Genomic DNA, 27,597 nt, shown 5'->3' on the forward strand with positions numbered 1-27,597 from the left:
GCTTAACTTTTTCGATCACCGAACTTTGTATTGGTCACCAAATCGTCAATTTTAGTCCGATTTGGCTCATTTTTTGTGCGCATACTCCACTTGAGTCATAATTTGGGATAAAACAAAAAATGTGGCACCGCGAACCATTTTGGAAAAGTTTTCACCGATTTCCAAAAAAGTATCCGCCCTCGATGAGGCTTAACTTTTTCGATCATCGAGGCTTTTTGAGGCTCTAAAATGTGTAAATATCGAATAAAAGTATTCTATGAGATTTGAATACTCAAAACAAAAAGCCTACAACACCTGGTGTTCCCAAGCGGTCACCCATCCAAGTACTAACCAGGCCCAATGTTGCTTAACTTCGGTGATCGGACGAGAACCGGTGCATTCAACATGGTATGGTCGTAGGCATTTGCGTAAGCGGGAGCGAATTTATATACAACAGTATTGTATTGTAGTCTCATATTCATATACAGGATCACTTTAACTCGCCGCCATGCGGTTTGCAAAATAGTCACTTAATACATGCATTTTTAGCCACGGTTGTGTTATAATTTATGCAATTCGTAGCCATACAGTGTATTATGACAAACGCGCAAACTTTTTGCTTCCAACCATCCACAATACAGTGGAACGGCCGCAAAACAAAGCACAGATGAATTGGGTACGAGGAACTTGTATAACCGGACATTGAACCGGAAGTATGACTTCAGTGGGTTTAGGCCGGTAATTGGGAAAATCAGTGGCGAATTGCTTTTAGCCTAATTGTTGTGATGATGATTAAAAAGCTATTAATGTCACTTGCGGATCACTACCTCAAAGTGTGAGAGGAAAGCCACAAGCAAGTACTCCACTTTGTGTAGGAACGTCCTTTGGGAGTGAGTCTTTTTTAAAAAGAGATTTTTCACTAAAAGTTGCTTAAGTTTTAAAATCCCCACTTTTCTCTTACCTTTTTCTCTTACCTTTTTGCTCTTAGCCTTCGCTCTTTAGAATTTCTTTTAAATACACGCCTCATCAGCTCTAGCTTTTTAAGTTGTTTAAGTTAGAGAGCTCCCTTTCAATCGTTTACGAGTTTTTAAGCTGTTTTCCCCAATGGGGGAGAACACTTTCCCTTCAATAATAGCCACAACCGCGAGCGAAAATCGGAACATGTATTCCACTGCGATCCAAAACGGCCTTTCAAAAATAGCAGCTTCTAATGACTTTCAAATCATGCAAATTATCCCTCCTTTTACTAAATCGATGCTTGCAAACACAGGATCTTTGAACGATGCTTACATTCAGTGTGCTAAATCGATTCTGAAAGAGTTCCCACAAGAAGTACGATCTCAAATAACCATTAGCAGAACATTCGCGCAGATAAGAGAAAAAACGCTGCACACACTGACAGTTACTTCCCCTCCAACTGTTAGAACGCAATATCACTCGATAAGATCGCGAGGCCTCAATTTGCTGGGCAAAACTGTATTTCCAATGGGCAAGCATATCCTCAACAAAGAAAGAAACTTCTACCCCAGAAGATACAACATTATATTTGTAAATCTCCCTTACGTTTGTTCGGATACCGAAACTCTTAAATTGATCGAACTCCCAAAGGGAATAGAGCACAACCCGACAATCAATCGCATGAAAGTAAATATTGATGGGGACTTGATTTTCGACGGATATGCAACTTTAAGTGTTACTGTCCACAATGCTAACGAAGAGGAAAAGCTAAGAAAATGGTCCTATGAGAGCAAAATTGCCAATTTTAAAGACTGGAATGGCCTAGAAATCAAATTCCATGTTCCCGCGCTCCATAGCTGTAGCTTTTGCGAAGAAAAAAGCCGCCAATGTATTGGACACCATAAAGACTGGTGTTTTCTATGGCAAAAGGAAATGCATAAAGTCGAAAGGCAAAATCGTCAAAATGTAAGCACAGAACAGAAAAACACCCATCTGAAAACACAAGAAACAAATCCTGACAACGCCCAGGAACAAGAAATGCTCGATCAAGACTCTTTTGGCAATCTAACTATAGACGAAGAAGAAATTCAAGAAACGTTTGTAGAAGAAATTTGTAGCGGATCAACAGAAAGCCCTGAAATGTGTACCAAAGCAACAGAAAGCTCAAAAACCACAGAACAAATTGATTCTTTGTCTAACCAAATTTCAACTGAAAAACAAAGCAACAACATTATGAAATCAAACTCTCCAAAAAGACTAAATTCATCAAACGTCGAGCCTCTCAAAGGAGTTGTTTTGAAACAATACAAGACAGTCAACAAACAAACTCAAAACCATCAACGAAAGCAACAGAACATTGAAATACCAAGACACTTTCTGAACACTGAATGGCGTAAAAAAAACGAGTTGAATAACAATAGCAAATGATTGAGCATAAAATTTTCAGCTTGAATTCCTGTGGCATTAAGAGCCCGAAAAAATTTTTCTCAATAATTGAAAAGTGTTACCAACTAGCTCCAGGAACCTTCTTTTTCCTATGTGTTCAAGAAACGAAAATTCTCACTCTACCTCGCTCACATGAAGCAATTCTTGAACAATACAAATTGAGCTACCATTTAGTGCCGGCAATAAACTGTAGTGGTGGTTTAATAACAGTTTGGAGCGAAGAAATCAATACCAACGAACAAAGATTGCAATCAAGAGATCATTCAGCAATAACGTTTCCAAATTTAAACCTTGTCTTAATCAATACTTATTTAAATCCAAACAATTACACATCAAAGCTCAAACAATTAAGCTCAAGTCTCACTAAAATTGAACTTGGACGATTCGTAGTTTTAACAGGAGATTTCAATGCATTTAGCCATGATCCAAGAAACACCTCAAATGCTCTGAGAAGTGAAGATGACAGGATAAAGCGATTCGCTAAACTAAAGCCGGTCATCGAGAAAGCGCTCCTTCTTGATATAGCAGTCGAACTAGACGTCCAAGACTTCACAAATTATGATAAGAGAACATCATCTTTCTCGCGCATAGATTGCTTTTTTACTAATGATCTCAATTACAGCATCATGAAAATACATAGAAATAACCTCTCGGATCACATGCTTTTGGAGCTGAGCAACAAAGTTGAAGAAAAAGAACGTGGTCAGAGCTTTTGGAAAATGAATGACACTGTTTTAGTAGAAAATAAAAACTATATCAGAGAAAAACTGAAACAATTTGGTAATCTTTGTCCGATTGAGGACACATATGAAGAGTTGATGTGCCATATACGAGATGTGTGCCAAGCTTTAGCGATAAACAAATCTCGAGTGATAAGCTCAAAGATGAAAGGCAGCTTACGTGAAGAAAAGGAACTAAGAGAAAAAATTCAGCAAGGTAAATCAGACCAATCAGCAAGGTAAACCAAACCATTTTAAATCGATACAATGCAACACTATCCCAAATCAACGAGCACGAGAACAACAAACAACGATTGAGCTTTAAACACTTTAAAAAATTGATGCAATCCTGTGAAATTGGTAATGCCAGAGATTTCAAATCATGGTCGAGAACTAAAAATAACACAAATAGTATTACATCATTGAAAGTTGGTGACAGTGTAACAAGTAATCAAGACGAGATCATTAAAATATTTGAGAATCATTTCTCAAAACTGTATGAAAGTAAAAAGAAATGGTCCTTTGAAAGCTTGCTTGATCAACTGCAGAAGCAAGAAACTGATATGACAACAGAAAACGAATTCACCTTAGACGAAGTGAATAAAGCTATCGACAAACTAAACGCAGATAGTTCACCAGGATCAGACGGTATAATTTCGAATTTTTATAAAGTATTTAAACGAGAAATGGCTCCCATATTGAAAAAAGTTTTCAACAATGTAGTCAACACCAATAGACTTCCAGACAACCAACAAATTGCAATATTGAAACTCATTCCAAAAACCGAAAACCCCAAAACAGTAGACGAGTTCAGACCCATAAGCCTGCTGAACACTGACTTAAAAATTCTGTCGCATATTTTAGCTAACAGGCTAATCAAAAACCTCGAAGACGTAATTGGTCAACATCAACATGCCTACCTAAACAAACGACAAATTAATATCGCACTGATTAAGGTACGCAAAGCTCACAAACAATTGAATAACAGTAAATGTATCGTAAATCTAGACTCCTCGAAAGCTTTTGACAAAGTAGATAGGGATTATATATTCGCTCTTCTCGATAGAATTGGTGTAGATAATTTTACGAAATCTGCAATAAAAGCAATATATAAGCAAACCAAAGCAATTATTGAAATCAGTGGCTACCTCTCCCAGACAATTGTTCTCGAACGTGGAGTAAGACAAGGTTGTTCTCTATCAGCTATGCTTTTTATTCTTGCTATTGAGCCGTTACTTTGTTCTGTTGACAACTCAACTCACATCAAAGGTTTCGTAAACGCAAAAACTGTTGCTTATGCTGATGACATTACATGTCTAGTTCATAAATCATCGATTGAAGTGCTCTTTGATACTGTAAAAGAATTTTGTGATCAAACTCAGCTAGAAATTAATGTGAAAAAGAGCGAAATCCTGTCTACTACCAACATTCCCTTTTATGAAACTGTGCAATCAACAAAAATCCTTGGTATAGTTTTCCACGCTGACAAATCTCAACCGAATCTTCTTGGTCTCCTGAAAACACAAATAGCTATCTACAGTCGTTTTATTTCACGAGCGAAAACACTGAAAGCCAAGAAAAATATTATTGAAACATTCATTCTTCCAAAATTCCTTTACTATGCTCGACACACAGACACGACCATGAAAAGCTTGGGAATAATGCAAAACCTCGTTAACAACCTTTTTGAAAGCTGGTCAGAAAATGGAAATTAGAAGCGAAGTCCTATACCAGTCATCAGCTAGAGGCGGGATCTCCCTTCCACACATTATCTCAAAAATCGTTTCTGCAAAATTTTAAATTTTATATAGACGAATTAAATTCATCTGACGAGAACTCGATCACCTTTTCGAAAGAACCATCCATTTTAATAACCTCTTTAAAGCTCAAAGTTGTCCAGAACGAGAATGTTCTACTTCTAATCAAAAACAACAGAGAATCCTCGCTCAGGTTGCATAATCACATGAAAACAAAAGAAATCTACTGGTACATAATCAATGAAATTTTCCCCTTCAGTTTTATTGAAAATCGTTTACGCAAAGCTGTCATTAAATACCATTGTTCAACGGAAGAATTAACCCGCTTTTGTGCAGATATTTGGAAAGTAAACAAGCTCCTACCTCAACAGCAAAATTTGTTGTATCGACTAGCATTCAACTGTCTCGTTGACAAACAAGTCAGATGGCTGAAAAATTTCTCTGACTCGCCACTTTGCAGTTTCTGTGAAAACAAATTCGAAACATCTGAACACTTGGTTTTTGAATGCGACAAATTAACTGCAGCAAGAAATATATTACAATTGACGAACTGGCGTCAGATATTTGTCCATATGAGAGTCGAAACTCTACGATTTACTGCAAGTGTTTTAAACGGATCATGGCAAGAAACTCCTGAGCAAACTAAAAACTATTTAACTTTTTACTCAATCTCTAATGTTGTCTCTTTCAAGCGACTTGCAATTTTCTAATTAGCATTTGTAAATACCTACTTCGGAAGTTTTTAATTAATGGCCTAATTGCTGTGTAAAGCCTAATTGGTGTGTCTTAGCCTATTTTTGTAACTATTTGTAAAGCTTCAACGATGAAGCCTAGTTAATTTCCTTTTAACTTCTTTGTAAATACCAAATGTAAATTTTCGTCAATACTTACCTCCTTTGTAACTTTGTAATAACCAACTGTAAAAATAGCATCTAAATTTATTATTTAAAAGCCTAATTGTTGTGATAAACTTATTAAATAGGTAAGTATTAATTCTATTTGATAAGTTTTATTTGAATGAACTCTGCGTTAGCGGAGTGCAGCCTAAAGAATGGAACTGAGCGATTTGCACTAAGTTAAAAATTAGTTTAATAAAGGGAAATTATACAATTAGTATTGATGTTTCCGAGACAGTTCCAAATATCAAATATACATAATACGCAAGCAGGGGAACTATTATAACGGCCTTTACAATATATGGGGTGTGTTTGGAGCAATGGTTTTTGCTGAAATTGTCATTTACAAAAAGTATCCGCGCTCGATGAGGCTTTACTTTTTCGATCACCGAACTTTGTTTTGGTCACCAAAACGTCAATTTTAGTCCGATTTGGCTCATTTTTGTGGGCATACTCCACTTAAGCCATAGTTTGGGATAGGATAAAAAAAATCTGGCACAGCAAACCATTTTGGACAAGTTTTTACCAATTTCCAAAAAAGTATCCGCGCTCGATGAGGCTTAACTTTTTCGATCACCGAACTTTGTTTTGGTCACCAAATCGTCAATTTTAGTTCGATTTTGCTCATTTTTTGTAGGCATGCTCCACTTGAGCCATAGTTTGGGATAAAATAAATAAATCTGGCACAGCGAACCATTTTGGACAAGTTTTTACCGATTTCCAAAAAAGTATCCGCGCTCGATGCGGCTTAACTTTTTTCGATCACCGAACTTTGTTTTGGTCACCAAATCATCAATTTTAGTCCGATTTGGCTCATTTTTGTGGGCATACTCCACTTAAGCCATAGTTTGGGATAGGATAAAAAAATCTGGCACAGCGAACCATTTTGGACAAGTTTTTACCGATTTCCAAAAAAGTATCCGCGCTCGATGCGGCTTAACTTTTTCGATCACCGAACTTTGTTTTGGTCACCAAATCGTCAATTTTAGTTCGATTTGGCTCATTTTTTGTGGGCATGCTCCACTTGAGCCATAGTTTGGGATAAAATAAATAAATCTGGCACAGCGAACCATATTGGACAAGTTTTTACCGATTTCCAAAAAAGTATCCGCGCTCGATGCGGCTTAACTTTTTCGATCACCGAACTTTGTTTTGGTCACCAAATCGTCAATTTTAGTCCGATTTGGCTCATTTTTGTTGGCATACTCCACTTAAGCCATAGTTTGGGATAGGATAAAAAAATCTGGCACAGCGAACCATTTTGGACAAGTTTTTATCAATTTCCAAAAAAGTATCCGCGCTCGATGAGGCTTAACTTTTTCGATCACCGAACTTTGTTTTGGTCACCAAATCGTTAATTTTAGTTCGATTTTGCTCATTTTTTGTAGGCATGCTCCACTTGAGCCATAGTTTGGAATAAAATAAATAAATTTGGCACAGCGAACCATTTTGGACAACTTTTTACCGATTTCCAAAAAAGTATCCGCGCTCGATGCGGCTTAACTTTTTCGATCACCGAACTTTGTTTTGGTCACCAAATCGTCAATTTTAGTCCGATTTGGCTCATTTTTGTGGGCATACTCCACTTAAGCCATAGTTTGGGATAGGATAAAAAAATCTGGCACAGCGAACCATTTTGGACAAGTTTTTATCAATTTCCAAAAAAGTATCCGCGCTCGATGAGGCTTAATTTTTTCGATCACCGAACTTTGTTTTGGTCACCAAATCGTCAATTTTGGTCCGATTTGGCTCATTTTTTGTGGGCATGCTCCACTTGAGCCAAAATTTGGGATAAAATAAATAAATCTGGCACAGCGAACCATTTTGGACAAGTTTTTACCGATTTCCAAAAAAGTATCCGCGCTCGATGCGGCTTAACTTTTTCGATCACCGAACTTTGTTTTGGTCACCAAATCGTCAATTTTAGTCCGATTTGGCTCATTTTCTGTGGGCATACTCCACTTGAGCCGTAGTTTGGGATAAAATAAAAAAATTAGGCACAGCGAACCATTTTGGACAAGTTTTTACCAATTTACAAAAAAGTATCCGCGATCGATGAGGCTTAACTTTTTCGATCACCGAGGCTTTTTGAGGCTCTAAAATGTGTAAATATCGAATAAAAGTATTCTATGAGGTTTGAATACTCAAAAGAAAAAGCCTACAACACCTGGTGTTCCCAAGCGGTCACCCATCCAAGTACTAACCAGGCCCAATGTTGCTTAACTTCGGTGATCGGACGAGAACCGGTGCATTCAAAATGGTATGGTCGTAGGTATTTGCGTGAGCGGGAGCGAATTTATATACAACAGTATTGTATTGTAGTCTTATATTCATTTACAGGATCACTTTAACTCGCCGCCTTGCGGTTTGCAAAATAGTCACTTAATACATGCAATTTTAGCCACGGTTGTGTTATAATTTATGCAATTCGTAGCCATACAGTGTATTATGACAAACGCGCAAACTTTTTGCTTCCAACCATCCACAATACAGTAGAACGGCCGCAAAACAAAGCACAGATGAATTGGGTACGAGGAACCTGTATAACCGGACATTGAACCGGAAGTATGACTTCAGTGGGTTTAGTCCGGTAATTGGGAAAATCAGTGGCGAATTGCTTTCAGCCTAATTGTTGTGATAAACTTATTAAATAGGTAAGTATCAACTCTATTTGATAAGTTTTATTTGAATGCACTCTGCGTTAGCGGAGTGCAGCCTAAAGAATGGAACTGAGCGATTTGCACTAACTGAAAAGTTAGTTTAATAAAGGGAAATTAGACAATCAGTATTGATGTTTCCGAGACAGTTACAAATATCAAATATACAGTATACGCAAGCAGGGGAACTATGAGAATGGCCTCTACAAGTATATGGGGTGTGTTTGGAGCAATGGTTACTGCTGAAATTGTCTTTTACAAAAAGTATCCGCGCTCGATGAGGCTTAACTTTTTCGATCACCGAACATTGTTTTGGTCACCAAATCGTCAATTTTAGTCCGATTTGGCTCATTTTTGTGGGCATACTCCACTTAAGCCATAGTTTGGGATAGGATAAAAAAATCTGGCACAGCGAACCATTTTGGACAAGTTTTTATCAATTTCCAAAAAAGTATCCGCGCTCGATGAGGCTTAATTTTTTCGATCACCGAACTTTGTTTTGGTCACCAAATCGTCAATTTTGGTCCGATTTGGCTCATTTTTTGTGGGCATGCTCCACTTGAGCCATAGTTTGGGATAGGATTAAAAAATCTGGCACAGCGAACCATTTTGGACAAGTTTTTATCAATTTCCAAAAAAGTATCCGCGCTCGATGAGGCTTAATTTTTTCGATCACCGAACTTTGTTTTGGTCACCAAATCGTCAATTTTGGTCCGATTTGGCTCATTTTTTGTGGGCATGCTCCACTTGAGCCAAAATTTGGGATAAAATAAATAAATCTGGCACAGCGAACCATTTTGGACAAGTTTTAACCGATTTCCAAAAAAGTATCCGCGCTCGATGAGGCTTAATTTTTTCGATCACCGAACTTTGTTTTGGTCACCAAATCGTCAATTTTGGTCCGATTTGGCTCATTTTCTGTGGGCATACTCCACTTGAGCCGTAGTTTGGGATAAAATAAAAAAAATTAGGCACAGCGAACCATTTTGGACAAGTTTTTACCAATTTACAAAAAAGTATCCGCGATCGATGAGGCTTAACTTTTTCGATCACCGAGGCTTTTTGAGGCTCTAAAATGTGTAAATATCGAATAAAAGTATTCTATGAGGTTTGAATACTCAAAAGAAAAAGCCTACAACACCTGGTGTTCCCAAGCGGTCACCCATCCAAGTACTAACCAGGCCCAATGTTGCTTAACTTCGGTGATCGGACGAGAACCGGTGCATTCAAAATGGTATGGTCGTAGGTATTTGCGTGAGCGGGAGCGAATTTATATACAACAGTATTGTATTGTAGTCTTATATTCATTTACAGGATCACTTTAACTCGCCGCCTTGCGGTTTGCAAAATAGTCACTTAATACATGCAATTTTAGCCACGGTTGTGTTATAATTTATGCAATTCGTAGCCATACAGTGTATTATGACAAACGCGCAAACTTTTTGCTTCCAACCATCCACAATACAGTAGAACGGCCGCAAAACAAAGCACAGATGAATTGGGTACGAGGAACCTGTATAACCGGACATTGAACCGGAAGTATGACTTCAGTGGGTTTAGGCCGGTAATTGGGAAAATCAGTGGCGAATTGCTTTCAGCCTAATTGTTGTGATAAACTTATTAAATAGGTAAGTATCAACTCTATTTGATAAGTTTTATTTGAATGCACTCTGCGTTAGCGGAGTGCAGCCTAAAGAATGGAACTGAGCGATTTGCACTAACTGAAAAGTTAGTTTAATAAAGGGAAATTAGACAATCAGTATTGATGTTTCCGAGACAGTTACAAATATCAAATATACAGTATACGCAAGCAGGGGAACTATGAGAATGGCCTCTACAAGTATATGGGGTGTGTTTGGAGCAATGGTTACTGCTGAAATTGTCTTTTACAAAAAGTATCCGCGCTCGATGAGGCTTAACTTTTTCGATCACCGAATATTGTATTGGTCACCAAATCGTCAATTTTTTTCTGATTTTGCTCATTTGTTGTGGGCATGCTCCACTTGAGCCATAGTTTGGGATAAAATAAAAACAATCCGGCACAGCGAACCATTTTGGACAAGTTTTTACCGATTTCCTAAAAAGTATCCGCGCTCGATGAGGCTTATTTTTTTCGATCACCGAACATTGTATTGGTCACCAAATCGTCAATTTTAATCCGATTTGGCTCATTTTTTGTGGGCATGCTCCACTTGAGCCGTAGTTTGGAATAAAATAAAAAAATCTGGCACTGCGAACCATTTTGGACAAGTTTTTACCGATTTCCAAAAAAGTATCCGCGCTCGATGAGGCTTAACTTTTTCGATCACCGAGGTTTTTTGAGGCTCTAAAATGTGTAAATATCGAATAAAAGTATTCTATGAGGTTTGAATACTCAAAAGAGAAAGCCTACAACACCTGGTGTTCCCAAGCGGTCACCCATCCAAGTACTAACCAGGCCCAATGTTGCTTAACTTCGGTGATCGGACGAGAACCGGTGCATTCAAAATGGTATGGTCGTAGGCATTTGCGTAAGCGGGAGCGAATTTATATACAACAGTATTGTATTGTAGTCTTATATTCATATACAGGATCACTTTAACTCGCCGCCTTGCGGTTGGCAAAATAGTCACTTAATACATGCAATTTTAGCCACGGTTGTGTTATAATTTATGCAATTCGTAGCCATACAGTGTATTATGACAAAAGCGCAAACTTTTTGCTTCCAACCATCCACAATACAGTGGAACGGCCGCAAAACAAAGCACAGATGAATTGGGTACGAGGAACCTGTATAACCGGACATTGAACCGGAAGTATGACTTCAGTGGGTTTAGGCCGGTAATTGGGAAAATCAGTGTCGAATTGCTTTTAGCCTAATTGTTGTGATAATCTTATTAAATAGGTAAGTATCAACTCTATTTGATAAGTTTTATTTGAATGCACTCTGCGTTAGCGGAGTGCAGCCTAAGGAATGGAACTGAGCGATTTGCACTAACTGAAAAATTAGTTTAATAAAGGGAAATTATACAATTAGTATTGATGTTTCCGAGACAGTTACAAATATCAAATATACAGTATTCGCAAGCAGGGGAACTATGAGAATGGCCTCTACAAGTATATGGGGTGTGTTTGGAGCAATGGGTACTGCTGAAATTGTCATTTACAAAAAGTATCCGCGCTCGATGAGGCTTAACTTTTTCGATCACCGAGTTTGTATTGGTCACCAAATCGTCAATTTTTTTCCGATTTGGCTCATTTGTTGTTGGCATGCTCCACTTGAGCCATAGAGCCATAGTTTGGGATAAAATAAAAAAATCTGGCCCAGCGAACCATTTTGGACAAGTTTTCACCGATTTCCAAAAAAGTATCCGCGCTCGATGAGGCTTAACTTTTTCGATCACCGAGGCTTTTTGAGGCTCTAAAATGTGTAAATATCGAATAAAAGTATTCTATGAGGTTTGAATACTCAAAAGAAAAAGCCTACAACACCTGGTGTTTCCAAGCGGTCACCCATCCAAGTACTAACCAGGCCCAATGTTGCTTAACTTCGGTGATCGGACGAGAACCGGTGCATTCAACATGGTATGGTCGTAGGCATTTGCGTAAGCGGGAGCGAATTTATATACAACAGTATTGTATTTTAGTCTTATATTCATATACAGGATCACTTTAACTCGCCGCCTTGCGGTTTGCAAAATAGTCCTTTAATACATGCAATTTTAGCCACGGTTGTGTTATAATTTATGCAATTCGTAGCCATACAGTGTATTATGACAAACGCGCAAACTTTTTGCTTCCAACCATCCACAATACAGTGGAACGGCCGCAAAACAAAGCACAGATGAATTGGGTACGAGGAACCTGTATAACCGGACATTGAACCGGAAGTATGACTTCAGTGGGTTTAGGCCGGTAATTGGGAAAATCAGTGGCGAATTGCTTTTAGCCTAATTGTTGTGATAATCTTATTAAATAGGTAAGTATCAACTCTATTTGATAAGCTTTATTTGAATGCACTCTGCGTTAGCGGAGTGCAGCCTAAGGAATGGAACTGAGAGATTTGCACTAACTGAAAAATTAGTTTAATAAAGGGAAATTATACAATTAGTATTGATGTTTCCGAGACAGTTACAAATATCAAATATACAGTATACGCAAGCAGGGGAACTATGAGAATGGCCTCTACAAGTATATGGGGTGTGTTTGGAGCAATGGGTACTGCTGAAATTGTCATTTACAAAAAGTATCCGCGCTCGATGAGGCTTAACTTTTTCGATCACCGAACATTGTATTGGTCACCAAATCGTCAATTTTTTTCCGATTTGGCTCATTTGTTGTGGGCATGCTCCAATTGAGCCATAGAACCATAGTTTGGAATAATATAAAAAAATCTGGCACAGCGAACCATTTTGGACAAGTTTTCACCGATTTCCAAAAAAGTATCCGCGCTCGATGAGGCTTAACTTTTTCGATCACCGAGGCTTTTTGAGGCTCTAAAATGTGTAAATATCGAATAAAAGTATTCTATGAGGTTTGAATACTCAAAAGAAAAAGCCTACAACACCTGGTGTTTCCAAGCGGTCACCCATCCAAGTACTAACCAGGCCCAATGTTGCTTAACTTCGGTGATCGGACGAGAACCGGTGCATTCAACATGGTATGGTCGTAGGCATTTGCGTAAGCGGGAGCGAATTTATATACAACAGTATTGTATTTTAGTCTTATATTCAAATACAGGATCACTTTAACTCGCCGCCTTGCGGTTTGCAAAATAGTCACTTAATACATGCAATTTTAGCCACGGTTGTGTTATAATTTATGCAATTCGTAGCCATACAGTGTATTATGACAAACGCGCAAACTTTTTGCTTCCAACCATCCACAATACAGTGGAACGGCCGCAAATCAAAGCACAGATGAATTGGGTACGAGGAACCTCTATAACCGGACATTGAACCGGAAGTATGACTTCAGTGGGATTAGGCCGGTAATAGGGAAAATCAGTGGCGAATTTCTTTTAGCCTAATTGTTGTGATAAACTTATTAAATAGGTAAGTATCAACTCTATTTGATAAATTTTATTTGAATGCACTCTGCGTTAGCGGAGTGCAGCCTAAAGAATGGAACTGAGCGATTTGCACTAACTGAAAAGTTAGTTTAATAAAGGGAAATTATACAATTAGTATTGATGTTTCCGAGACAGTTCCAAATATCAAATATACAGTATACGCAAGCAGGGGAACTATTAGAATGGCCTTTGCAAGTATATGGGATGTGTTTGGAGCAATGGTTACTGCTGAAATTGTCATTTACAAAAAGTATCCGCGCTCGATGAGGCTTAACTTTTTCGATCACCGAACTTTGTATTGGTCACCAAATCGTCAATTTTAGTTCGATTTGGCTCATTTTTTGTGTGCATGCTCCACTTGAGCCATAATTTGGAATAAAATAAAAAAATCTGGCACAGCGAACCATTTTGGACAAGTTTTCACCGATTTCCAAAAAAGTATCCGCGCTCGATGAGGCTTAACTTTTTCGATCACCGAGGCTTTTTGAGGCTCTAAAATGTGTAAATATCGAATAAAAGTATTCTATGAGGTTTGAATACTCAAAAGAAAAAGCCTACAACACCTGTTGTTTCCAAGCGGTCACCCATCCAAGTACTAACCAGGCCCAATGTTGCTTAACTTCGGTGATCGGACGAGAACCGGTGCATTCAACATGGTATGGTCGTAGGCATTTGTGTAAGCGGGAGCGAATTTATATACAACAGTATTGTATTTTAGTCTTATATTCATATACAGGATCACTTTAACTCGCCGCCTTGCGGTTTGCAAAATAGTCACTTAATACATGCAATTTTAGCCACGGTTGTGTTATAATTTATGCAATTCGTAGCCATACAGTGTATTATGACAAACGCGCAAACTTTTTGCTTCCAACCATCCACAGTACAGTGGAACGGCCGCAAATCAAAGCACAGATGAATTGGGTACGAGGAACCTCTATAACTGGACATTGAACCGGAAGTATGACTTCAGTGGGATTAGGCCGGTAATAGGGAAAATCAGTGGCGAATTTCTTTTAGCCTAATTGTTGTGATAAACTTATTAAATAGGTAAGTATCAACTCTATTTGATAAGTTTTATTTGAATGCACTCTGCGTTAGCATGGAACTGAGCGATTTGCACTAACTGAAAAGTTAGTTTAATAAAGGGAAATTATACAGTTAGTATTGATGTTTCCGAGACAGTTCCAAATATCAAATATACAGTATACGCAAGCAGGGGAACTATTAGAATGGCCTTTACAAGTATATGGGGTGTGTTTGGAGCAATGGTTACTGCTGAAATTGTCATTTACAAAAAGTATCCGCGCTCGATGAGGCTTAACTTTTTCGATCACCGAACTTTGTATTGGTCACCAAATCGTCAATTTTAGTCCGATTTGGCTCATTTTTTGTGTGCATGCTCCACTCGAGCCATAGTTTGGGATAAAATAAAAAATCTGGCACAGCGAACCATTTTGGACAAGTTTTTACCGATTTCCAAAAAAAGTATCCGCGCTCGATGAGGCTTAACTTTTTCGATCACCGAACTTTGTTTTGGTCACCAAATCGTCAATTTTAAGTCCGATTTGGCTCATTTTTTGTGGGCATGCTCCACTTGAGCCATAGTTTGGGATAAAAGAAAAAATCTGGCACCGCGAACCATTTTGGACAAGTTTTTACCCATTTCCAAAAAAGTATCCGCGCTCGATGAGGCTTAACTTTTTCGATCATCGAACATTGTTTTGGTCACCAAATCGTCAATTTTAGTCCGATTTGGCTCAATTTTTGTGGGCATACTCCACTTGAGCCATAGTTTGGGATAAAATAAAAAAATCTTGCACAGCGAACCATTTTGGACAAGTTTTTACCAATTTCCAAAAAAGTATCCGCGCTCGATGAGGCTTAACTTTTTCGATCACCGAACTTTGTATTGGTCACCAAATCGTCAATTTTAGTCCAATTTGGCTCATTTTTTGTGGGCATGCTCCACTTGAGCCATAGTTTGGGATAAAATAAAAAAATCTGGCACAGCGAACCAGTTTGGACAAGTTTTTACCAATTTCCAAAAAAGTAACCGCGCGCGATGAGGCTTAACTTTTTCGATCACCGAATTTTGTTTTGGTCACCAAATCGTCAATTTTAGTCTGATTTGGCTCATTTTTTGTGGGCAGGCTCCACTTGAGCAATAGTTTGGGATGGAATAAAAAAATCTGGCACCGCGAACCATTTCGGACAAGTTTTTACCGATTTCCGAAAAGTATCCGCGCTCGATGAGGCTTAACTTTTTCGATCATTGAACATTGTTTTGGTCACCAAATCGTCAATTTTTGTCCGATTTAGCTCATTTTTTGTTTGCATGCTCCACTTGAGCCATAGTTTGGGATAAAATAAAAAAATCTGGCACTGCGGACCATTTTGGACAAACAAGTTTTTACCGATTTCCAAAAAAGTATCCGCGCTCGATGAGGCTTAACTTTTTCGATCACCGAGGCTTTTTGAGGCTCTAAAATGTGTAAATATCGAACCAAAGTATTCTATGAGGTTTGAATACTCAAAAGAAAAAGCCCGCAACACCTGGTGTTCCTAAGCGGTCACCCATCCAAGTACTAACCAGGCCCAATGTTGCTTATTTTCGGTGATCGAACGAGAACCGGTGCATTCAACATGGTATGGTCGTAGGTATTTGCGTAAGCGGGAGCGAATTTATATACAACAGTATTGTATTGTAGTCTTATATTCATATACAGGATCACTTTAACTCGCCGCCTTGCGGTTTGCAAAATAGTCACTTAATACATGCAATTTTAGCCACGGTTGTGTTATAATTTATGCAATTCGTAGCCATACAGTGTATTATGACAAACGCGCAAACTTTTTGCTTCCAACCATCCACAATACAGTGGAACGGCCACAAAACAAAGCACAGATGAATTGGGTACGAGGAACCTCTATAACCGGACATTGAACCGGAAGTATGACTTCAGTGGGATTAGGCCGGTAATAGGGAAAATCAGTGGCGAATTTCTTTTAGCCTAATTGTTGTGATAAACTTATTAAATAGGTAAGTATCAACTCTATTTGATAAGTTTTATTTGAATGCACTCTGCGTTAGCGGAGTTCAGCCTAAAGAATGGAACTGAGCGATTTGCACTAACTGAAAAGTTAGTTTAATAAAGGGAAATTATACAGTTAGTATTGATGTTTCCGAGACAGTTCCAAATATCAAATATACAGTATACGCAAGCAGGGGAACTATTAGAATGGCCTTTACAAGTATATGGGGTGTGTTTGGAGCAATGGTTACTGCTGAAATTGTCATTTACAAAAAGTATCCGCGCTCGATGAGGCTTAACTTTTTCGATCACCGAACTTTGTATTGGTCACCAAATCGTCAATTTTAGTCCGATTTGGCTCATTTTTTGTGGGCATGCTCCACTTGAGCCATAATTTGGGATAAAATAAAAAAATCTGGCACAGCGAACCATTTTGGACAAGTTTTTACCGATTTCCAAAAAAGTATCCGCGCTCGATGAGGCTTAACTTTTTCGATCACCGAACTTTGTTTTGGTCACCAAATCGTCAATTTTAGTCCGATTTGGCTCATTTTTTGTGGGCATGCTCCACTTGAGCCATAGTTTGGGATAAAAGAAAAAATCTGGCACCGCGAACCATTTTGGACAAGTTTTTACCAATTTCCAAAAAAGTAACCGCGCGCGATGAGGCTTAACTTTTTCGATCACCGAATTTTGTTTTGGTCACCAAATCGTCAATTTTAGTCTGATTTGGCTCATTTTTTGTGGGCAGGCTCCACTTGAGCCATAGTTTGGGATGAAATAAAAAAATCTGGCACCGCGAACCATTTCGGACAAGTTTTTACCGATTTCCGAAAAGTATCTGCGCTCGATGAGGCTTAACTTTTTCGATCATTGAACTTTGTTTTGGTCACCAAATCGTCAATTTTAGTCCGATTTAGCTCATTTTTTGTTTGCATGCTCCACTTGAGCCATAGTTTGGGATAAAATAAAAAAATCTGGCACTGCGGACCATTTTGGACAAACAAGTTTTTACCGATTTCCAAAAAAGTATCCGCGCTCGATGAGGCTTAACTTTTTCGATCACCGAGGCTTTTTGAGGCTCTTAAATGTGTAAATATCGAACCAAAGTATTCTATGAGGTTTGAATACTCAAAAGAAAAAGCCCGCAACACCTGGTGTTCCTAAGCGGTCACCCATCCAAGTACTAACCAGGCCCAATGTTGCTTATTTTCGGTGATCGAACGAGAACCGGTGCATTCAACATGGTATGGTCGTAGGCATTTGCGTAAGCGGGAGCGAATTTATATACAACAGTATTGTATTGTAGTCTTATATTCATATACAGGATCACTTTAACTCGCCGCCTTGCGGTTTGCAAAATAGTCACTTAATACATGCAATTTTAGCCACGGTTGTGTTATAATTTATGCAATTCGTAGCCATACAGTGTATTATGACAAACGCGCAAACTTTTTGCTTCCAACCATCCACAATACAGTGGAACGGCCGCAAAACAAAGCACAGATGAATTGGGTACGAGGAACCTGTATAACCGGACATTGAACCGGAAGTATGACTTCAGTGGGTATAGGCCGGTAATTGGGAAAATCAGTAGCGAGTTGCTTTTAGCCTAATTGTTGTGATAAACTTATTAAATAGGTAAGTATCAACTCTATTTGATAAGTTTTATTTGAATTCACTCTGCGTTAGCGGAGTGCAGCCTAAAGAATGGAACTGAGCGATTTGCACTAACTGAAAAGTTAGTTTAATAAAGGGAAATTATACAATTAGTATTGATGTTTCCGAGACAGTTACAAATATCAAATATACAGTATACGCAAGCAGGGGAACTATTAGACTGGCCTTTACAAGTATATGGGGTGTGTTTGGAGCAATGGTTACTGCTGAAATTGTCATTTACAAAAAGTATCCGCGCTCGATGAGGCTTAACTTTTTCGATCACCGAACTTTCTATTGGTCACCAAATCGTCAATTTTAGTCCGATTTGGCTCATTTTTTGTGGGCATGCTCCACTTGAGCCATAATTTGGGATAAAATAAAAAAATCTGGCACAGCGAACCATTTTGAATAAGTTTTTACCGATTTCCAAAAAAGTATCCGCGCTCGATGAGGCTTAACTTTTTCGATCACCGAACATTGTTTTGGTCACCAAATCGTCAATTTTAGTCCGATTTGGCTCATTTTTTGTGGGCATGCTCCACTTGAGCCATAATTTGGGATAAAATAAAAAAATCGGGCACAGCGAACCATTTTGAATAAGTTTTTACCGATTTCCAAAAAAGTATCCGCGCTCGATGAGGCTTAACTTTTTCGATCACCGAACTTTGTTTTGGTCACCAAATCGTCAATTTTAGTCCGATTTGGCTCATTTTTTGTTGGCATGCTCCACTTGAGCCATAATTTGGGATAAAATAAAAAAATCTGGCACAGCGAACCGTTTTGAATAAGTTTTGACCGATTTCCCAAAAAGTATCCGCGCTCGATGATGCTTAACTTTTTCGATCACCGAACTTTGTTTTGGTCACCAAATCGTCAATTTTAGTCCGATTTGGCTCATTTTTTGTGGGCATGCTCCACTTGAGCCATAATTTGGGATAAAATAAAAAAATCTGGCACAGCGAACCATTTTGAATAAGTTTTTACCGATTTCCAAAAAAGTATCCGCGCTCGATGAGGCTTAACTTTTTCGATCACCGAACTTTGTTTTGGTCACCAAATCGTCAATTTTAGTCCGATTTGGCTCATTTTTTGTGGGCATGCTCCACTTGAGCCATAATTAAAACAAAAAAATCTGGCACAGCGAACCATTTTGAATAAGTTTTTACCGATTTCCAAAAAAGTATCCGCGCTCGATGAGGCTTAACTTTTTCGATCACCGAACTTTGTTTTGGTCACCAAATCGTCAATTTTAGTCCGATTTGGCTCATTTTTTGTTGGCATGCTCCACTTGAGCCATAATTTGGGATAAAATAAAAAAATCTGGCACAGCGAACCGTTTTGAATAAGTTTTGACCGATTTCCCAAAAAGTATCCGCGCTCGATGATGCTTAACTTTTTCGATCACCGAACTTTGTTTTGGTCACCAAATCGTCAATTTTAGTCCGATTTGGCTCATTTTTTGTGGGCATGCTCCACTTGAGCCATAATTTGGGATAAAATAAAAAAATCTGGCACAGCGAACCATTTTGAATAAGTTTTTACCGATTTCCAAAAAAGTATCCGCGCTCGATGAGGCTTAACTTTTTCGATCACCGAACTTTGTTTTGGTCACCAAATCGTCAATTTTAGTCCGATTTGGCTCATTTTTTGTTGGCATGCTCCACTTGAGCCATAATTTGGGATAAAATAAAAAAATCTGGCACAGCGAACCGTTTTGAATAAGTTTTGACCGATTTCCCAAAAAGTATCCGAGCTCGATGATGCTTAACTTTTTCGATCACCGAACTTTGTTTTGGTCACCAAATCGTCAATTTTAGTCCGATTTGGCTCATTTTTTGTGGGCATGCTCCACTTGAGCCATAATTTGGGATAAAATAAAAAAATCTGGCACAGCGAACCATTTTGAATAAGTTTTTACCGATTTCCAAAAAAGTATCCGCGCTCGATGAGGCTTAACTTTTTCGATCACCGAACTTTGTTTTGGTCACCAAATCGTCAATTTTAGTCCGATTTGGCTCATTTTTTGTGGGCATGCTCCACTTGAGCCAAAATTTGGGATAAAATAAAAAAATCTGGCACAGCGAACCGTTTTGAATAAGTTTTCACCGATTTCCCAAAAAGTATCCGCGCTCGATGATGCTTAACTTTTTCGATCACTGAACTTTGTTTTGGTCACCAAATCGTCAATTTTAGTCCGATTTGGCTCATTTTTTGTGGGCATGCTCCACTTGAGCCATAATTTGGGATAAAATAAAAAAATCTGGCACAGCCAACCATTTTGAATAAGATTTTACCGATTTCCAAAAAAGTATCCGCGCTCGATGAGGCTTAACTTTTTCGATCACCGAACTTTGTTTTGGTCACCAAATCGTCAATTTTAGTCCGATTTGGCTCTTTTTTTGTGGGCATGCTCCACTTGAGCCATAATTTGGGATAAATAAAAAAATCTGGCACAGCGAACCATTTTGAATAAGTTTTTACGGATTTCCAAAAAAGTATCCGCGCTCGATGAGGCTTAACTTTTTCGATCACCGAACTTTGTTTTAATCACCAAATCGTCAATTTTAGTCCGATTTGGCTCATTTTTTGTGGGCATGCTCCAATTGAGCCATAATTTGGGATGAAATAAAAAAATCTGGCACAGCGAACCATTTTGAATAAGTTTTTACCGATTTCCAAAAAAGTATCCGCGCTCGATGAGGCTTAACTTTTTCGATCACCGAACTTTGTTTTGGTCACCAAATCGTCAATTTTAGTCCCATTTGGCTCATTTTTTGTGGGCATGCTCCACTTGAGCCATAATTTTGGATAAAATAAAAAAATCTGGCACAGCGAACCATTTTGAATAAGTTTTTACCGATTTCCAAAAAAGTATCCGCGCTCGATGAGGCTTAACTTTTTTGATCACCGAGGCTTTTTTGCTTCTTAACACAAAAAGTTGGTATAAAAATTGTAAATACAAATCATAAAACAAAGATAACAAATTAAATACATTTTTTTCTAATTTCAAGATACAAAAGAGGATTATCAATTATGACATGACAATTCAACAAACAATCAACATTTTTTTTGAATTCAGTCTCATGCTTTGATTTTCTAAGCGAATGAATTCTATCCAGAAAAGATGTGACAAGGGTTTGAGTACTCGCATTTCTTTTTTCAGCGCGTAGTAGGCGACGCTTGAACTTCTTTCTACTCAATCATTTATGGAGACACTGGGTACTTCTCCCACGTACTTATTCTCCAAGTTCTGCTCCTCCGCTCTGGTTAACTGGGTAAAGACCAGGCCTGACTCTTCTATAATGAAAAAGAACTGATGTTTATAGAGTGTGTATAAACAATCTACTGTTTGATAAATATAAGACAAGTTTTCAATTTTCTCTAGTGTCTCTTTCACTGAGCATGAAATGAGAATAATGTGGTAGCGAAAAGTCTTTAATGAACAAAAACTGTTGTTTTGAGTAGCAACGGAGTATTTTTTATTGCGTAGATAAGGTTTACACTCCTTAGATGATACAGAAATGAATAAAGTTTTGTCGCTAAAGTCTCTGTAAAATTGATGTAAAACCTGACATATTATTGCTGCCATTTTAATATTGGGATAACAGAGTAGAACCTATATATGGAAACCAAAAAAACTGTAACGTAAATTTCTATTTTTAGAAGTAACAAATTCTGTTTCGATAAAAAATTTTAAAAAATCATTTTCGAAACGATACAATTCAAGAAACATCAGGCTAAAAGAATTCGTTTTTCTACTTGTTCGAAGTATTTCAAGCACTACTTTTCTATAATGCAACACAGACAAGCAAAACACCAGGATCCTTTTAAAACTCTGGTTAAAAAATTTGGGAACCTCATTTCCATAAAAAGAGATTTTTAGTTATTGAGATGAGTTGGATACAAATTTAAATCATTTATACTGTTTTTCTTTCTCAGCTCAAGTTGTAGAAAAGTCTCTCTCTAAAATATCACCTTTTCTTTTGAGTGCTCCTTGTATGTGCACTCAATCCCCTTCAAAACCAGGAACTGATTCGGTTCCTTTTTATATGGACTTTGGTCAGAAATCAAAAAGATTTGGGAGATTTAGTGTGTCCCAGATTTCAAGAAAAGGACAACGTCACACTGAACCAACCTTCCAAGTCTTCAGAAAAAACAATTCTGGGACTTTTGAAAAGTACCAGCAACTGCGATTTGGAGACTATGAGTTTCAAAATTTCAGCTTCCTCCATGGGGATCTTCTGAATGGAGAACTAGATATGAGAGAAAACCAACCTCAATTTGACAAAAAATACAGGCATGGAACACGTGCTGGAACAGTGTCACAAATTGAGAGAGATCAGCATTGGACGAAACCGCAGACTCTAGGTTATTTTCCTCCAATACATCAGAGACAACCTAGCTTCAACTTATGTGCAAGTTTAACTTTTGTGTTCGAACTCAAACAAGTGACAGATATCAGCTACACTCTGGATGAATTTGAAGGACTTTTGTAATATTCAACAGTGTACATTTCAATAAATATGTAATTTTTTAATGTATTTGTCTTTTTAATTGATATGTTTCGTTCATTTTTCTTTTTTTCAAACTTGAAATGATTTGGAATATTGTTCCCTCTAGAAATATTTTTCTGAGCCTAAGGAATAAATCAAAAATATTCCACGTTAGACTTCACTACGAACTATAAAGTCTTCTTATGCGGTTCTTGAAGCTCTAAAATTTCCCAAAATTGATAATTTTGAAAGTGAGTCCTATTTTTCAGAACTAAAGTGCCTTATTCATAACGGACTACGACGCACTAATTTAATATATCAATCTGATAAACAAAAAATTTCCATTCGACAACATCGTTGGAAAAGAGTTCAATGGAGTTTTTCTTACAATAAATGAAATAAAAAATAGGAATACAAAAAATTATTGGATCATCTTCCCGACCATTTATCTTATGTAGAGACTTTCAAAAAGACCAGTATCACTTTAGATAAATAAAGAAAAAAATTTGATGGATATTGTCACACTTTTGAAGATTTTCGATTGTTGCCGTAGTATTTTCCCAATTTTTCCCAACAACGAAAAACGAAAAAATTGTTGCCTGGCTGCATGTAAAGTTTAGGATCAAAACATTAATTTGGAGGAAAATAACCAAAATTTTCCCCTTCGGCTAACTTATTGGTTACGGTAATTCAATTTCCGGAATTTTTTTAAGCAAGATCGACAGTGTTTCGTTTACATGCAATTTTACACTTTGACGCTTTTACACATTTTTTTTCTCATTTTCGACGCTTTTTCTCACTGATTTTTTTTATGGAAATTTCTTGGTTATGTGTTATGTTTAGTTCACATATATTTTTGTTATTTTTTTGCATTTTGTTTTTTTTTACGTTCCAATTACTTTATTATCCTTTCATAGTCTTAATCCTAATTTTGGTATTGTTTTTCAATTTGATGCTTTTCCTCACTGATTCCTTTGTTGAAACAGTTTTTTGTTTGTGCGTTATGTTTCTTTTGTTTTTTTTGAATTTCAATTGTGTTGCACAGTTCCTTTTTCTTAGGGAAGAAGATAGCGCATAAATGACTGATCACATTGATAACGGACTTCAGTTAGGTAATTTCATCTTTGATGACAACAATCAAGAACCTCAATCTTGGAAATGTTTTGGACAGTTGGTGTTTAGTGGTTTTTTGGTCCCAGTTTTTTTTCATACTATTGATATTAGCTTGTTGAATCGTAAGAATTACATTAGCTCAGACTTGTGAGGAGACAACAGTTTGGATCGCCATTTTATCGAGTACAGTTGGGATATATTTCCTTCTCCAAAATTATGAACAAAAAAAATTCCACGAAAGAACGAGTCTTTATTTCTTTGGTTGGACCAAGTGGATCTGCGAAGTTTCATCACATCCATGATTGGTTAGTTTTTGGATTTTTTCAACCAGAATTTGACAAAATTTACTATTTTTATCAACACAATCAATCTCTTTCGGACGAATGTCAAAAAATTTTAAGAACAATGAATTCGTTCAAGGTGTTGATTTGGAGTTGATACAGAATTTACCTAATAGCGGAACGAACTATTTACTTATTTCTGATGACTCCTGTGAAGAAATTTCTACTTCTAAAGCATTTGTTAAAATAACTACTGCTGGTAGTCATGAAGGTTTAAATACAGTATACATAAAGCACAATCTCTCTCATCAAAGCCAACTATGAAAAGATATTGAGCTACAGAACACCCATATCGTTTTATTCAGATCACCCAGAGACGTCTTACAAATAAACACATTCAGTCAACAGTTGGTTTTGAGATCTCAACAAAAAAACTGGTATATTTTGACTTGACTCCGAAAACTGTCGACTCTCTAAGATACTGTACTAACAGTGGTTCAACGCCATCATAATTTTTTCTACCTCAAAGCAAGCAACAGATTAAGTTTTTGAACGATGAGCACACAAAATCTCTCTACTCTGATCGCGTTCAAGAAAGGTTCAGATAACTTCAAAATAAATTTCCTCAAATATTGTCCCAAAATTTTTGTCTTTTTAATGTATTTGTCTTTTTGATTGATATGTTTCGTTCATTTTTCTTTTTTTCAAACTTGAAATGATTTGGAATACTGTTTCCTCTAGAAGTATTTTTCTGAGTCTAATAAAAATAAATCAAAAATATTCCACGTTAGACTTCACTACGAACTATAAAGTCTTCTTATGCGGTTCTTGAAGCTCTAAAATTTCCCAAAATTGATAATTTTGAAAGTGAGTCCTATTTTTCAGAACTAAAGTGCCTTATTCATAACGGACTACGACGCACTAATTTAATATATCAATCTGATAAACAAAAAATTTCCATTCGACAACATCGTTGGAAAAGAGTTCAATGGAGTTTTTCTTACAATAAATGAAATAAAAAATAGGAATACAAAAAATTATTGGATCATCTTCCCGACCATTTATCTTATGTAGAGACTTTCAAAAAGACCAGTATCACTTTAGATAAATAAAGAAAAAAATTTGATGGATATTGTCACACTTTTGAAGATTTTCGATTGTTGCCGTAGTATTTTCCCAATTTTTCCCAACAACGAAAAACGAAAAAATTGTTGCCTGGCTGCATGTAAAGTTTAGGATCAAAACATTAATTTGGAGGAAAATAACCAAAATTTTCCCCTTCGGCTAACTTATTGGTTACGGTAATTCAATTTCCGGAATTTTTTTAAGCAAGATCGACAGTGTTTCGTTTACATGCAATTTTACACTTTGACGCTTTTACACATTTTTTTTCTCATTTTCGACGCTTTTTCTCACTGATTTTTTTTATGGAAATTTCTTGGTTATGTGTTATGTTTAGTTCACATATATTTTTGTTATTTTTTTGCATTTTGTTTTTTTTTTACGTTCCAATTACTTTATTATCCTTTCATAGTCTTAATCCTAATTTTGGTATTGTTTTTCAATTTGATGCTTTTCCTCACTGATTCCTTTGTTGAAACAGTTTTTTGTTTGTGCGTTATGTTTCTTTTGTTTTTTTTGAATTTCAATTGTGTTGCACAGTTCCTTTTTCTTAGGGAAGAAGATAGCGCATAAATGACTGATCACATTGATAACGGACTTCAGTTAGGTAATTTCATCTTTGATGACAACAATCAAGAACCTCAATCTTGGAAATGTTTTGGACAGTTGGTGTTTAGTGGTTTTTTGGTCCCAGTTTTTTTTCATACTATTGATATTAGCTTGTTGAATCGTAAGAATTACATTAGCTCAGACTTGTGAGGAGACAACAGTTTGGATCGCCATTTTATCGAGTACAGTTGGGATATATTTCCTTCTCCAAAATTATGAACAAAAAAAATTCCACGAAAGAACGAGTCTTTATTTCTTTGGTTGGACCAAGTGGATCTGCGAAGTTTCATCACATCCATGATTGGTTAGTTTTTGGATTTTTTCAACCAGAATTTGACAAAATTTACTATTTTTATCAACACAATCAATCTCTTTCGGACGAATGTCAAAAAATTTTAAGAACAATGAATTCGTTCAAGGTGTTGATTTGGAGTTGATACAGAATTTACCTAATAGCGGAACGAACTATTTACTTATTTCTGATGACTCCTGTGAAGAAATTTCCACTTCTAAAGCATTTGTTAAAATAACTACTGCTGGTAGTCATGAAGGTTTAAATACAGTATACATAAAGCACAATCTCTCTCATCAAAGCCAACTATGAAAAGATATTGAGCTACAGAACACCCATATCGTTTTATTCAGATCACCCAGAGACGTCTTACAAATAAACACATTCAGTCAACAGTTGGTTTTGAGATCTCAACAAAAAAACTGGTATATTTTGACTTGACTCCGAAAACTGTCGACTCTCTAAGATACTGTACTAACAGTGGTTCAACGCCATCATAATTTTTTCTACCTCAAAGCAAGCAACAGATTAAGTTTTTGAACGATGAGCACACAAAATCTCTCTACTCTGATCGCGTTCAAGAAAGGTTCAGATAACTTCAAAATAAATTTCCTCAAATATTGTCCCAAAATTTTTGTCTTTTTAATGTATTTGTCTTTTTGATTGATATGTTTCGTTCATTTTTCTTTTTTTCAAACTTGAAATGATTTGGAATACTGTTTCCTCTAGAAGTATTTTTCTGAGTCTAATAAAAATAAATCAAAAATATTCCACGTTAGACTTCACTACGAACTATAAAGTCTTCTTATGCGGTTCTTGAAGCTCTAAAATTTCCCAAAATTGATAATTTTGAAAGTGAGTCCTATTTTTCAGAACTAAAGTGCCTTATTCATAACGGACTACGACGCACTAATTTAATATATCAATCTGATAAACAAAAAATTTCCATTCGACAACATCGTTGGAAAAGAGTTCAATGGAGTTTTTCTTACAATAAATGAAATAAAAAATAGGAATACAAAAAATTATTGGATCATCTTCCCGACCATTTATCTTATGTAGAGACTTTCAAAAAGACCAGTATCACTTTAGATAAATAAAGAAAAAAATTTGATGGATTTTGTCACACTTTTGAAGATTTTCAATTGTTGCAGTAGTATTTTTCCAATTTTTCCCAACAACGAAAAACGAAAAAATTGTTGCCTGGCTGCATGTAAAATTTAGGATCAAAACATTAATTTGGAGGAAATTGACCAAATTTTTCCTCTTCGGTGAACTTATTGGTTACGGTAATTCAATTTGCGGACTTTTTTAAGCAAGATCGACAGTGTTTCGTTTACATGCAGTTTTACACTTTGACGCTTTTACACATTTTTTTTCTCATTTTCGACGCTTTTTCTCACTGATTTTTTTGATGGAAATTTCTTGGTTATGTGTTATGTTTAGTTCACATATATTTTTGTTATTTTTTTGCATTTTGTTTTGTTTTTTACGTTCCAATTACTTTATTATCCTTTCATAGTCTTAAT

General features: G+C 36.8%; 9 non-coding genes across 9 annotated transcripts; all 9 read right to left on the reverse strand.

Annotated features, from left to right (window-relative positions):
- Positions 1-282: 282 nt before the first annotated feature.
- Positions 283-401, reverse strand: LOC142347362 (5S ribosomal RNA). Its single transcript, XR_012760357.1, has one exon. It is a non-coding gene; the product is annotated as a 5S ribosomal RNA (ribosomal RNA).
- A 7,508-nt stretch (positions 402-7,909) lies between these two features.
- LOC142347156 (5S ribosomal RNA) lies at positions 7,910-8,028 on the reverse strand. Its single transcript, XR_012760174.1, has one exon. It is a non-coding gene; the product is annotated as a 5S ribosomal RNA (ribosomal RNA).
- A 1,512-nt stretch (positions 8,029-9,540) lies between these two features.
- On the reverse strand, positions 9,541-9,659 carry LOC142347157 (5S ribosomal RNA). Its single transcript, XR_012760175.1, has one exon. It is a non-coding gene; the product is annotated as a 5S ribosomal RNA (ribosomal RNA).
- A 1,137-nt stretch (positions 9,660-10,796) lies between these two features.
- Positions 10,797-10,915, reverse strand: LOC142347034 (5S ribosomal RNA). The gene has a single exon (XR_012760061.1). It is a non-coding gene; the product is annotated as a 5S ribosomal RNA (ribosomal RNA).
- Positions 10,916-11,870: 955 nt separating this feature from the next.
- LOC142347060 (5S ribosomal RNA) lies at positions 11,871-11,989 on the reverse strand. The gene has a single exon (XR_012760085.1). It is a non-coding gene; the product is annotated as a 5S ribosomal RNA (ribosomal RNA).
- Positions 11,990-12,945: 956 nt separating this feature from the next.
- LOC142347061 (5S ribosomal RNA) lies at positions 12,946-13,064 on the reverse strand. Its single transcript, XR_012760086.1, has one exon. It is a non-coding gene; the product is annotated as a 5S ribosomal RNA (ribosomal RNA).
- Positions 13,065-14,012: 948 nt separating this feature from the next.
- Positions 14,013-14,131, reverse strand: LOC142347177 (5S ribosomal RNA). The gene has a single exon (XR_012760194.1). It is a non-coding gene; the product is annotated as a 5S ribosomal RNA (ribosomal RNA).
- Positions 14,132-16,005: 1,874 nt separating this feature from the next.
- Positions 16,006-16,124, reverse strand: LOC142347282 (5S ribosomal RNA). Its single transcript, XR_012760292.1, has one exon. It is a non-coding gene; the product is annotated as a 5S ribosomal RNA (ribosomal RNA).
- A 1,514-nt stretch (positions 16,125-17,638) lies between these two features.
- On the reverse strand, positions 17,639-17,757 carry LOC142347279 (5S ribosomal RNA). Its single transcript, XR_012760290.1, has one exon. It is a non-coding gene; the product is annotated as a 5S ribosomal RNA (ribosomal RNA).
- Between the last annotated feature and the right edge of the window lie 9,840 nt (positions 17,758-27,597).

Source organism: Convolutriloba macropyga, chromosome 9 (assembly GCF_964194025.1).
Source record: "Convolutriloba macropyga chromosome 9, txConMacr16.3, whole genome shotgun sequence".
In the NCBI taxonomy this organism is placed as follows: Eukaryota; Metazoa; Xenacoelomorpha; order Acoela; family Convolutidae; genus Convolutriloba; species Convolutriloba macropyga.